A 12011-nucleotide genomic window follows, 5' to 3' on the forward strand; every position below is an offset into this window, starting at 1 on the left:
CTCAGACGCACTATTTATCTATTGCAAGCTGCTGTCTTTAGTCAAGCACAAATGTGCCCTGCACTGCCAAATGTGATGCACAGACATACAGAAGCATGCTTCCATGCACATACCAATTATTGGATCAAGAATCATATGTGGAAAAAGGCGTTACATGTGCTGTTTCTGATATTGGATTGTGCCATCCTGCATTGGGAGCTGTGCATGTAGTTTCCCCTATTGGCTTGAAACTTGCTCACGCAGCCTCAATCAGACTGAGGTCTGTCAGGGATGATCAGTTCTTGAAAAACATAGGGAGAGGCTAAAGTCACTGTTGTGTGTGTGCATGTGTATGCCCATATCAGGGCTTGGAACAGGCAAAATGAAATCATATCCATATATATATATATATATATATATATATATATATATATATATATATTTGCAACACGAGAGCCATATGTACACAGTTGTCTGCATAAAGTGATGGAGTGGGATCAGCCCCCAGGGTCAACCCAAGATATATTGCTGCCCGGAGTCCAAATAGCATCACACCCACTAATGCCAACAATTTTAAAAGTTTTGCCAGCAATAATTCCTGCTTACATCTCTTTCTTCCCCCTCTTATTGCCATCTGAAGCAGGTTGCTTCACCCTGAGAGATGGCATTCCATGACTTTGGCCATACCATATTGTGATGTCTGAAAAGCAGAGCCAATGTGTGATCGCAGTTCCAGTGAGCATACATAAGTGCATAAGAAGCACCATGCTGGATCAGAGCAAGGGTCCATCTAGTCCAGCACTCTGTTCATACAGTGGCCAACCAGCCATCGGCCAGGTATGAACAAGAAGGACATGGTGCAACAGCACCCTCCCACCCATGTTCCTCAGCAACTGGTGCATGCAGGCTTACTGCCTCGAATACTGGAGATAGCACACAACCATCAGGGCTAGTAGCCACTGATAGCCTTTGCCTCCAGGAATTCATCCAACCCCCTTTTAAAGCCATCCAAATTGGTGGCCATCACTACATCTTGTGGTAGTGAGTTCCATAATTTAACTATGCCCTGTGTGAATATAATACTTCCTTTTATTTGTCCTGGATCTCCCACCAATCAGCTTCATGGGATGACCCCGGGTACTAATATTTTGAGAGAGGGAGAGAAATGTCTCCCTATCCACATTCTCCACACCGTGCATAATTTTCTACACCTTTATCATGTCTCCCCTTAGCCTCCTTTTTTCCAAGCTAAACAATCCCAGTTGATGTAACCTTCCCTCATAGGGGAGATGCTCCACGCCCTTAATCATTTTAGTTGTCCTTTTCTGCCCTTTTTCCAGCTCTATGATATCCTTTTTTAGGTGTGGTGACCAGAACGGTACACAGTATTCTAAGTGTGGTTGCACCATAGATTTGTATAAGGGCAGTTTTATACCTTTAGGTGTGCAGGCTTCCCCTTTCTAATATGTTGATGAATAGGGATGTCAGAGAAATCCACAATGGAATCAAATGTGTTTGGATTTCTATGAATCTGATTGGAGGATTCTGCATCAGAATGGCTTTTCCTAAGTTGCATGGATTCTGCAGATTTGTAGAGAACTTTTTTTTTTACTTTCTTGAGTTTTATGCAAATTCAGTTGTAGAAAAATACGTAAAGTAATAATAACAACAACAACGGCTGAAAATGGGCATTGCTTCCATAGGCTAAAGCATGAACATGCACATTTTGGAGGGATTTGAGATGGGCGGTTGCATATTTTTTGGGGGGGGGGGTTATGCATTGCTGCAAATTTGCACAAATACAAATTTGTGCAATGTGAATTTGCACAAATTCAAGAAATTGGGAAAAATCTGAAACCATCATGAGCGGATGACGGAACGAAAGGTACCTGACAATCTGCAAATACAGATGGAATGCATTTCACAAAACGTATACGTCCCTAGTGCTGAATGCATGGAAGTTGGGGGTTGGATCAACAAGAGAGGTCTATTCTCCCCTCTTCATGCTGACTAAACACATGAAAGTGAGAAGGAAATGAGCAGCTCAAACCTGTGCACTTTTATTCTGGCATATGTCTTAGGCCTCGGTCTCAATGGGGCTTACTCCCAAATAATTATGCCCAGTACTGAAGCCTAAATAGAATGATCCTATCCTTGCAGATTACAGTATCTGTGCAGGGACAGATACTGTAGCTCCTAAGAAAGTTTCATTAATTGGGTATCTTAAGCAATTTTTGTGAATCACCCAGAGAGCTTCAGCTATGGGGCAGTATAGACAAATAAGAAATGAAATGAAGTTGTGCATTTTTCAAGTCATGTCTTTTTCAAGGTACACATTTTGCAAATGTGAATGCAAGATTGAAACATTTTCAGTGAAGTTGAACTCCTGTTCAGGATCATGTTCTGGTTGTGAACCGGACATTTTTGAGTGATCTGCGAGCTGAAATGGAATTCTCTTACATCTCTAGTTACCAGAGCATGAATCATTGCTGGAAGGCTATTTCTTTCTAGGTAGGGTCATAGTTGATATATCAGCCTAAGCTGATAAAGGCACTCCAGGTCACCAAGACCACTTGTGCGTCTAGTGACAATGATGGATCTAAGAGCACTCACCAACTACGAACCTGCTCCCTTACAAGGAGTGCAACCCTATCCAGAAAAGTTTGAATACAACTTAACCAGACAGATGGACCACCCACAACAAGTATCTTTTTCTTGTTTGGACTGAGTCTCTGTTTATTGGCCCTCATCCTGTCCATTATCTTGCCCAAGCACTGGTTTGGAACAGCAACTGGCTGTTTTAGATGAAAAGGAGAGTTAGAGCTGGATGTCATTGGGAAAAGGGGGTTGCACAAGTGAAGTCCCTTATCATTTCATATCACAGTCTACAAGGGGATTCCACTCCCTGCCTCTTCCACAAGCCTCTAGATAGTTGGGGAGGTTTGGTGAGAGGAGTGGGTGGGAAGGAGCCCAAGGTCTAATCTACACCACGCAGGATATTGCACTATGAAAGCAGTATGAAAGTGTTATATAAGAGGCAGGAGCCACACTACTGCTTTATAGCAATATTGAAGTGCACTGACAACTGTTAGGGCCCATTGATACATACCATATACCGCTTTCATACCGCTTTCATACTGCTATATCCGGCTTGGTGTAGATTAAGCCCAAGCCTCTGCAAGCTGGGTGAGGAGTCTATGAAGACCAATGACATCCCCCCACCATCCCTACAGATCTACAGATCAGTGAATATATATATATATATATATATATATATATATATATATATATATATATATCTCATAAGATTGCATTAAATAGCTGGGTTTATTTTGTTCTTGGATACATTCAATTTGTATTCATTTTAGAGTTTACTCTGTTAATTAGAAAAGGTTATGAGATTAATAACTAGCCACTGCTAATGTACGCAATGGACTGTAAGTTTCAGTTGATGGTTTTCCCTCCCCCAAAGAGGCTTTAATTATTAGTTCATACAAATTAGAGCAAACACATCTTTGGTACTCTTAAATTCCGGTATTCATCCTTATGATGCCATTTTTAATCTTTGATCAAGTTCAAAACCACAAAGCAAATTCGGAGACTGTAAATTCGAAGGGACAGAAGACCTAATTGTTCAAGGCAATTTTAATAGAAGACAGTTATGACATCATGAACTGAGCCAGCCAGCCAGCCTGGAGCATATTGGTAGATCTGATTTTGGCACCAACCTTCACCGGTGACTATTCTCCTTTCCACACAGCTAGATAAAGCCACTGTCAGTAGCCTCTGACTTAGGAACTGATGACCTGTATTCAGGATGAAGATGATAACAACAACAACAACATGCAGTGATGGGGAATGAGGAATATCTGCAGCAAGGGTAATAATATATAGGCATAACTGATACCACTTCAGTTTGGCGTTAGTAGAGAAGCCAATACGCTTATTGGATGTAACTCAATGGGCGTTCTTGAATCTATCTGGCTGCATACAGCTACACTGATGGACTGCTATAATGTATCCACTTTTCTGACTGAGGCAACAGAAAGCACAGATCTGAACTTTTTGGTTTTGAAAGTAACATGCAGACTATATATATATATATATATATATATATATATATATTGATAAAGGATCAAGAAAGAAACTTCCCCTGCTCAGATTGGCTAGTGAATCTATGGAAGTTTGGCATTTCTGGATATCAAATGGCTGAGTTCACTTGCCTGAATAGTCTGTCACTATGCGCCAAATGTCTGCCCTAGGACCACCACCCCTTCCATTTTTTTCTGGCCCTGTACTCTGAACAGCACCAGGCAGTTGGATTGAGGCACACTTTTAATTTCCCACGATAATACACCAGGGCATTGTGGGAAATTAGAAGGGTGGCTAATTCCAGCCCCCCAGTGCTGCCTGGAGCTCCATCGCCAGTTGTTTAACTCTGGGGTGCCCAACATGACTCCTCCCTTGGTGCCCCCCCTCATATTACTTTACTTTTTCTTTTAGCCTCATCAGAATGCATTTTAGGAAATGGGTGTTTTGTTACTGGCCATGGCAGCCATTTTGTGAGAATGCTCACAACACTCTCAAGATTTGAAGTTTGCACTGATTTAACTCATGCTTCCTGTTTTTGGTACATTATTGGCAGGATTATGTGTCTTAATTCCTGGTAGGTTTGTGTATAGATGGCACTGTCTTTTGTACCCACACTGTTATAATTTATGCTATAGTCTTAATCTGATGCAGGTTCCTCAGAAGTAAGTCCCACTGACTTGACTTACTCCCAAGTAAGTACACCTAAAATAGCAGTCATTCCTGCTTCCTGTAGCACATGATAGATTTGATTACATGTATTAATCTATGGCTGTCTGAGGATGCTGTCTTGGAGGTAGGAGATTAAATTTCCCACTCCAATGCTTCAAAGACATGCGGTCATTTTTCTACACAGTGGCAATGAAATATAAATATGTGTTTTCACACCTGTACGATAAAGCAATGCTCCCTTTGCTCCCTTTACATGAAACCAAGAAACCAAGATTTTCCATAGCTTGACAGACAAACTCGTTCTGCTCTCTCTCTCCATTATAATGACATTAGAGTTCTCTAAATTTAATGTGTAAAAATAGCTTGTATTAAAATATCCCCATTACAGCACTGAACTATATTACAGTTTTATCGAAACTCAAATAACTTTGTCATAAAATAGGAATATTAGAAATTAAATATTCATGTAGCTATGTCCCAAATATACCACTTCTCCAAGCTCCAAATAAAACCAATAGATCACCTGTGGCATTCCAATGGCAATACCCCGTAAATACCATCAAATGAGGCAACTCGTCGTTTGTGCAGGGGAACCGTAGCAACACGGCATCACAAAGTATCAAGGTAAAAGATAAGGGGAAGGATCCAGTCATGTGCTCCTGCTGGAGTTATTGACATTGCACTAGTGAAAACCAATGGTTATGCAACCTCAACAGTGCTTGCTACCTCAACAGGTTTCTCAGGAAATTCATTGCACTAGCAAGTGCTATGGATATAGCATAGGCATTGATTTCGGTTAGTGTAACATCAGTGATATTAGTGCACCGTTGGATTCTTCCCAAGGACTTGGACAAAATAAGCACCAATGCAAGATCAGAAATGACGCAAGAAGGCCAGAGAAGTGAAGTGCCTTTTCCTTGCCCTTCATTATTAAATTAGATACCCCAGTGGGGTCTCTCTAAGGTGATTAATTATTTGCACCATCACCATCACCACCACCACCACCTCCAATAGCAAGAGTAACCACAAAACAGTCCTATCCAGTAGGTGTGTTCCAACAACCATAGGAAGTGTTCCAACACTTCCTTATACTGAATCAGACCAGGGCAGACTAAATCCCTCACCTGCTGAGATTTTGATCCAAACAGAATAGGTTTTTGAAGCCCTTCTGTTTGGGTAGGGATACTCCTGCTTCACACGTGGCTCAGGAGTATCCCTACCCAAGGCAATAATTTCAATATGGTGTAAAACAGTGCAAGAATCTCAAATCCCTAGGATTGCAAAGAAAGTATTTGGCCATGTTCACAGTTAGAGCAACCACTTATTTGCTTTCTTAACAACTATCGGAACTATAATATAGTGACTATATTATAGACAATAATGTAATAGTGAGATGTCTAAGAGTGGTACCAGATTTGTACAGAAAATAATTGGACTTTTGCAAAAACATGAAAGAAAATAATGACTGGATGATAGAGGAAGACAAGTGGGACAGGCTACAACATGTGGCAGTATGGAATCTCCAGTTCAATATTGAAGATACGCCATTCCATTCTGCCTCCCTCTAGTTTTTCATCCCTGAAGGATGTCAGTATTCTGTGGCCCCTCAGCATGCTCAGTTTTCATTTGGTTCTTTTGTAGTCCCCCACACCCCGCCTGCCCGTCCAAAAGGGTTTTTCCCCCTAAAGATTTTTTTTGTACTTCTGCAACAGTTGGGCTGCAGTATCGACCTTAACGTGGCCACAGGCCCTCTTTTGTTTGCAGAGGGCAGCCCTCTATTTGAAGAGCTGTAAGAGGAGAGTGCTCTCTTTGAAGGTGTCTTCTCTGTGAAGAACTGCCTGCTCCAAAACCTGTTCAAAGATACAGAACCATCAAAAAGAAAGCAGCACAGAATCCTTGAAGTTTCCCATCCACCTGCACAGCAGACCGAACAGACAGACACAAAGGTCACCTGGTCACAGTTTTCACCACTACGGTTAGATGTTTTGCATATCTATTTACATTATAGTAATTATTCCTAAATCTGCATCTATGCATATAAGTCATCCTATGGAAATATTATGCAGATCGGTGTTGTCTTTTGCTCTCTGTTCTGGCGGTGCGTAAGTGGCCACCCTAGCACACCTCTGTTTTGTAGGCATGGACGGTGCTGCTTTATTTATTTATTTATTACATTTTTATACCGCCCAATAGCCGAAGCTCTCTGGGCGGTTCACAAAAATTAAAACCACAATAAAACAACCAACAGGTTAAAAGCACAATTACAAAATACAGTATAAAAAGCACAACCAGGATAAAGCTTAGCTAAAGTAAGGACCGGCCCTGGGAGAATTGAAACTGCAGTGAGTTTAGATGGTGATGAGTGTAGCTATGGTTTAGTGCAAGTCATTTATCAGAACTAATCTCAGGAAAGTGGGTGTTCACATTTCATACAAACAAACCAGGGTGTAAACCATGAATGGAGGGACAATTAATAACAAGGACTGGGATGAAGGACAGGCTGTGTCAGGTTGTCACACTATTTTCACAAATCACACGAAAACGAGCTGGTGAGGGCCTACCCTAAATGCCCTAGAATCCACTCTATTATATGTCTGCAATTGCTGGTTTTCAGTGTGACAGATTCATTTACTCTGTGCTACAGGCAATCTCTGTCTGTATCTAAAAATAGCTTTAACAGCTGTACACAAGGAACAATCACTCGAGGGGTGGGGGGAGCACATAAAAGTAAAAGACATCTGAGAAACGAACTGGAGATCGAGACCAGTTCAAGGGCAGGTTCCTTTCATTTAAAAAAAGGAAAGGAAAAAAGATGGTGCACATCTAGTAGCTGATCTCGGCATCTATTCCTGTTGTTGCATGATGTGCCCATCCATCAAGTATGTCCCAAAATGTACATGGTGCAGGTGATCACTGAGGAAGCCTGTATGCACAGAGGTTCAATATCTGTGTTTGTTCTACCTTAAAAATTGATGAATGCATATGAAACTTTAGCCTGTGAGCTTCCACATGGAGCACCCACATCACATATTAGGGCTGTTTGCACAACATGATAGCCCACTATGGCTTATTTAACCCATGTGCGGGCTGTGTGCAGCTGTCATATTGAATTTGCAAGCCCTGCTCTGGGGGTTGCCATGGCAAGTGTGGGTTTTGTGCATAACGTGTGCTCTGTTTTAGGGTTAGCTGAGGGTTGTTTAACCATCACATAATGCACACTCAGGACATTTTCTGCAGGGTGGCTTGTTAACCATGCAGGGTAGTTCGTCAACCACCCTGAACAACCCAACATCAAATCATGGATTCTCAAGGTAGCTGCACTGCATGGTCACCATGAGGAAAATGTCCTGGGTTCAGACAACACACTAACCCATGATTCAACAACCCACACTCAACCCTCACTAATGTAGGTTAGTGTGTTGTGCAAATTCAATCTCGACATACATATTGGAAAGTGGGGAGGGGGCTGTATCTGCTCATTTACCATAAGAAAAAAATTGGCACCAGAATAAACATGTTTCAGTCATTCTCTCAGAGGCATTACTTTCAAACCCAAAACTGAAATGGGAGAACATTCAGTGGAGCCCTTGTTTATGTTTGCTAAAGGAAAATATGCTTTGCTGAAGGAAAACCAGGGAACTGGCTTGAATTGTGTAAATAGGTAAAATAGCCATGTCTACTCCCAAATGCTCTTTGAATTCATGAGGTCAAAAGAAGCACCTGCCTTGCAAGAAGTACAATCCCACCAGGTCATCTGAAAATGAATTGGATGCATAAGGTATAAAACACCGACCAGATGAACGGATAATTCAGCTCTGCAGAGATTAGGAAACACAAATATACCAAACCATAGCTCAAAGCAGCCATTCAACAAGGGCTGAAAATGTGGTGAGGGCAGGAGGTGATGCAAGCCTTGCCCCCAATGTCCCCATGCATGTAGCTCGTCCTAGATCTTGACATGCTTAGTGCTATGATCTGAAGAGGGTTTGTAAGCAAGTTTGGCTGAAGGCACTTAAAAACCTCCCCGTGATTGTGAGCTCTGATAAGGCAGGGTTCTAATTCTGGGGAACTTTGAAACTGTGTTCAGCTGAAAGCACTTACACCCCCCCCCCCTTCAGACCTTATTGATCCATGGACAATGGCCATGTTGGCTGCAGATGATGGATGTTGTAGTCCAGAACATCTGGAGGGCCAGGGCTGGTGCCAGACTATTTTGGGCCCTAGGCAAGGTGAGCTATTTCCAAAAACCCCACCACCACCAAAAAAATTGCCTACTTCGATTATTAAGAACAGAAGTTTTGTAGAAAAAAAAATTATTTTAAATTTCAAGATTTATTTTAAATTTATTTTAAATTGCAAGAATAAGTAATAATCAATTTTTGATTATCTTTCACAAATACAGAAAATATATATTTTGGCACACAAATCATTGTGAACTGAAGGGCACTTGGTATAATGCATACCTCTGCCATTGGCAACACAACATTAAAACCTTTTACTTCACTCACCTTTAAGTATACATACTCTTTAAGGTTATTTAACGTAACCAACTCATCATGTTACCACAATATTTTGCTTACAGTCAGACAGAGAAACATACAAAAACCAGACAAACAGAGTTAAAAACATCTCATAAAAGTTTCAATTTCAGGCACATCAAAACCTTACTCTGCCTTTTCCTTTGCAAATTTTATCACCAATTCAACCTGATCAAGTGCCAGTTTTTACAGTTCAGCATGTGAAGATTTTATAGATGAGACCCGTGTTTGGAAAGTTTTATTCCTTGTTTCATTGCGTCAATTTATCTTTCTTGTAAGCTGTTTTGAGAGCCCGAGCAAGAATATCTAGCAAGCAGCCACTACACACATGGACAGCCTGATCTCTACATACATGTTTGAAGGTGACGCTCATGCTGCCCATCATGCATGAAAATATAAACATGCAATTTCCAAGGAGGTCACTGCCTGCCCGTCTAGAAACTAGTATCTGGAAGCCTCATTAAAGATCATTCAAACCTGATTCTTCTAGGAACTAGTTCACCCAAAATAAGACACTCCCCTTTCGAATCCATCCTACCCACTTAGCCAACAGAAGGTAAAGACCTGTAGCTGAGTGGCAGAGCACCTGCTTTGCACGCAGAAGGTCCCAGGTTCAATCTACGGCATCTCCAGGCAGACCTAGGAAAAAATTCTGCCTGAAACCCTGGAGAGCTGTTGCCAATCAGTATTGGTAACGTTGGGCTAGATCAGCCTTCCTCAACCTGGGGCGCTCCAGATGTGTTGGACTACAACTCCCAGAATGCCCCAGCCAGCTCTGCCCCAGCTCTGCTCTGCTGGCTGGGGCATTCTGGGAGATGCAGTCCAACACATCTGGAGAGCCCCAGGTTGAGGAAGGCTGGGCTAGATGGCCCAAAGGTCTGACTCGGTATAAAGGCAGTTTCCTGTGTTAACAGCTTATGTCATATAATTGCTTAAATGAAAGGCATATCTTATTACTGGAAGCCACTTAGGTTGCGTACATGAGACATCTACAACAGCTGCAGGAATCCCTTTGTAAGAGAGAGTTTCTTGCCAGCAAAGAGCCAGCTCTCCTCCATTTCCATGGGCCATGTATGAAGATGCCACAGTCATAATGCCTCTGCAGCTGACCCTCCGACCAGCACTTGGTGAAAGAGCAAAAAACTTGGTGCCAGTGCATGCAACCAGACTGCTACAGGAAAGGGGCCAGCATAAATCCAGATGCTCGTGTGTCTAACAATACTTACTATTTAGAGCATGCATTGCAAATGTTCCAAATGCTTCACATCCATTATTTTAGTAATTTGTCTATACAGGCCAGTCTCTACACAAAATAATAAATGGACACAAATCTGACCAGAAGAACAATACTAAAACCCAGTGGGGAAGGAGAACTTAAACCACCCAGGACACACTGTCAATGATCTCATGATGGCTGCTCTTGAACAAAGAAACCTCAGATTGCAATGTGGAATTGCTGGGAAACAATTCATCCAGAGATTCAATTCTATTTCCTGTAGTTTGAACACAGATGAAGGTGCGTGTTTTGATCATACTGCACGTATTAATCAGCTCACCAATGACATGATGGCAATTCTGAAGGTAATGATTACTGCCTGCACTTTTTGCATTTCAGTTCCCTCCCACTGCACTGTTTACAATGCACACACACAAAACAGCTTGGGGTTAATTAAAACTTAGCGTATCTGATGAACCTATGACATGGATAGGGTTGCCATGTTTGTTTTATTTTTTTAAAAAAATGTAAAGCCGTTTTCTGCAGAACACACACAACAGCAGGCCAGACAAATTCTCTCAGGTCAGTTGGTAGCCCCAGTACCTTTGATTTGATTTATTACATTTATATACCGCCCCATAGCCGAAGCTCTCTGGACGGTTTACAAAAACCTTCTGGTTCACAGTTCTGATTTGCTCAGCTGTTACACCACCCCAGGACATGGAGGCCCCAAGTCCAATGCAAGAAAGCCCCTGCTATCTTGACACCAACTGTGGCGTCTTTCAGGAGCTCTGAAGACCAGACCCTCAGCACCCATTCAGTGCCGCCACAACTCCATGATGATTCAGTGCAGGATGAAGATAAATGCAAAGGCTATGAAAAGGCTTACAGAGAGGAGCCTGGCAAATGCAGGCGCGCACGAGAAGTCAAGGCAGCCAAGAGAACGCGCTTCCCCGCATCCCCACCCACCCACCCACCCAACCCCATGCGGTGCTGCTACAGAAATCGCTCCTAGGGTAGTACACAATGTCAGCCCTACTTCGAGTAGACCCATTGACATGAATGGGACTTCACTCCGTTGGGAGCAGGGAGCTTTTCAACAGTAGCAACAGCAGCAGGGGCTGCCTAATTGGCCAAATGCTAGCGCTGGCCCTGTGGAGGGCACCAGTTTGGGGAAGGTTTTTATTCACAGGACACGTACAGGTGAATGCTTGCCTAAGGCTGCTAGATAATGTTCTTACCATGACAAAGAAGATGTCAGTATTTCTCTCATAACCATAATATCATCATTCTCTCTAGACCAGGCCACTAAATTGTGTGTAGGGCCCAAGATATTCTGGGATAGCTTTATGGCAAATCAAACTGCAAATCATGCAGTCATACAATATTAAATATTAATATTAAATATATTAATATTAAATATATGCCCTAACCATCAAATCATGGTTTGAAGCAGGTTTGTGAACTATGATTTGCATTAATCATGCATTAAGAGAACTACAGTTCAGAACATTTCC

Source organism: Elgaria multicarinata, chromosome 5 (genome assembly GCF_023053635.1).
Source record: "Elgaria multicarinata webbii isolate HBS135686 ecotype San Diego chromosome 5, rElgMul1.1.pri, whole genome shotgun sequence".
Classification (NCBI taxonomy): domain Eukaryota; kingdom Metazoa; phylum Chordata; class Lepidosauria; order Squamata; family Anguidae; genus Elgaria; species Elgaria multicarinata.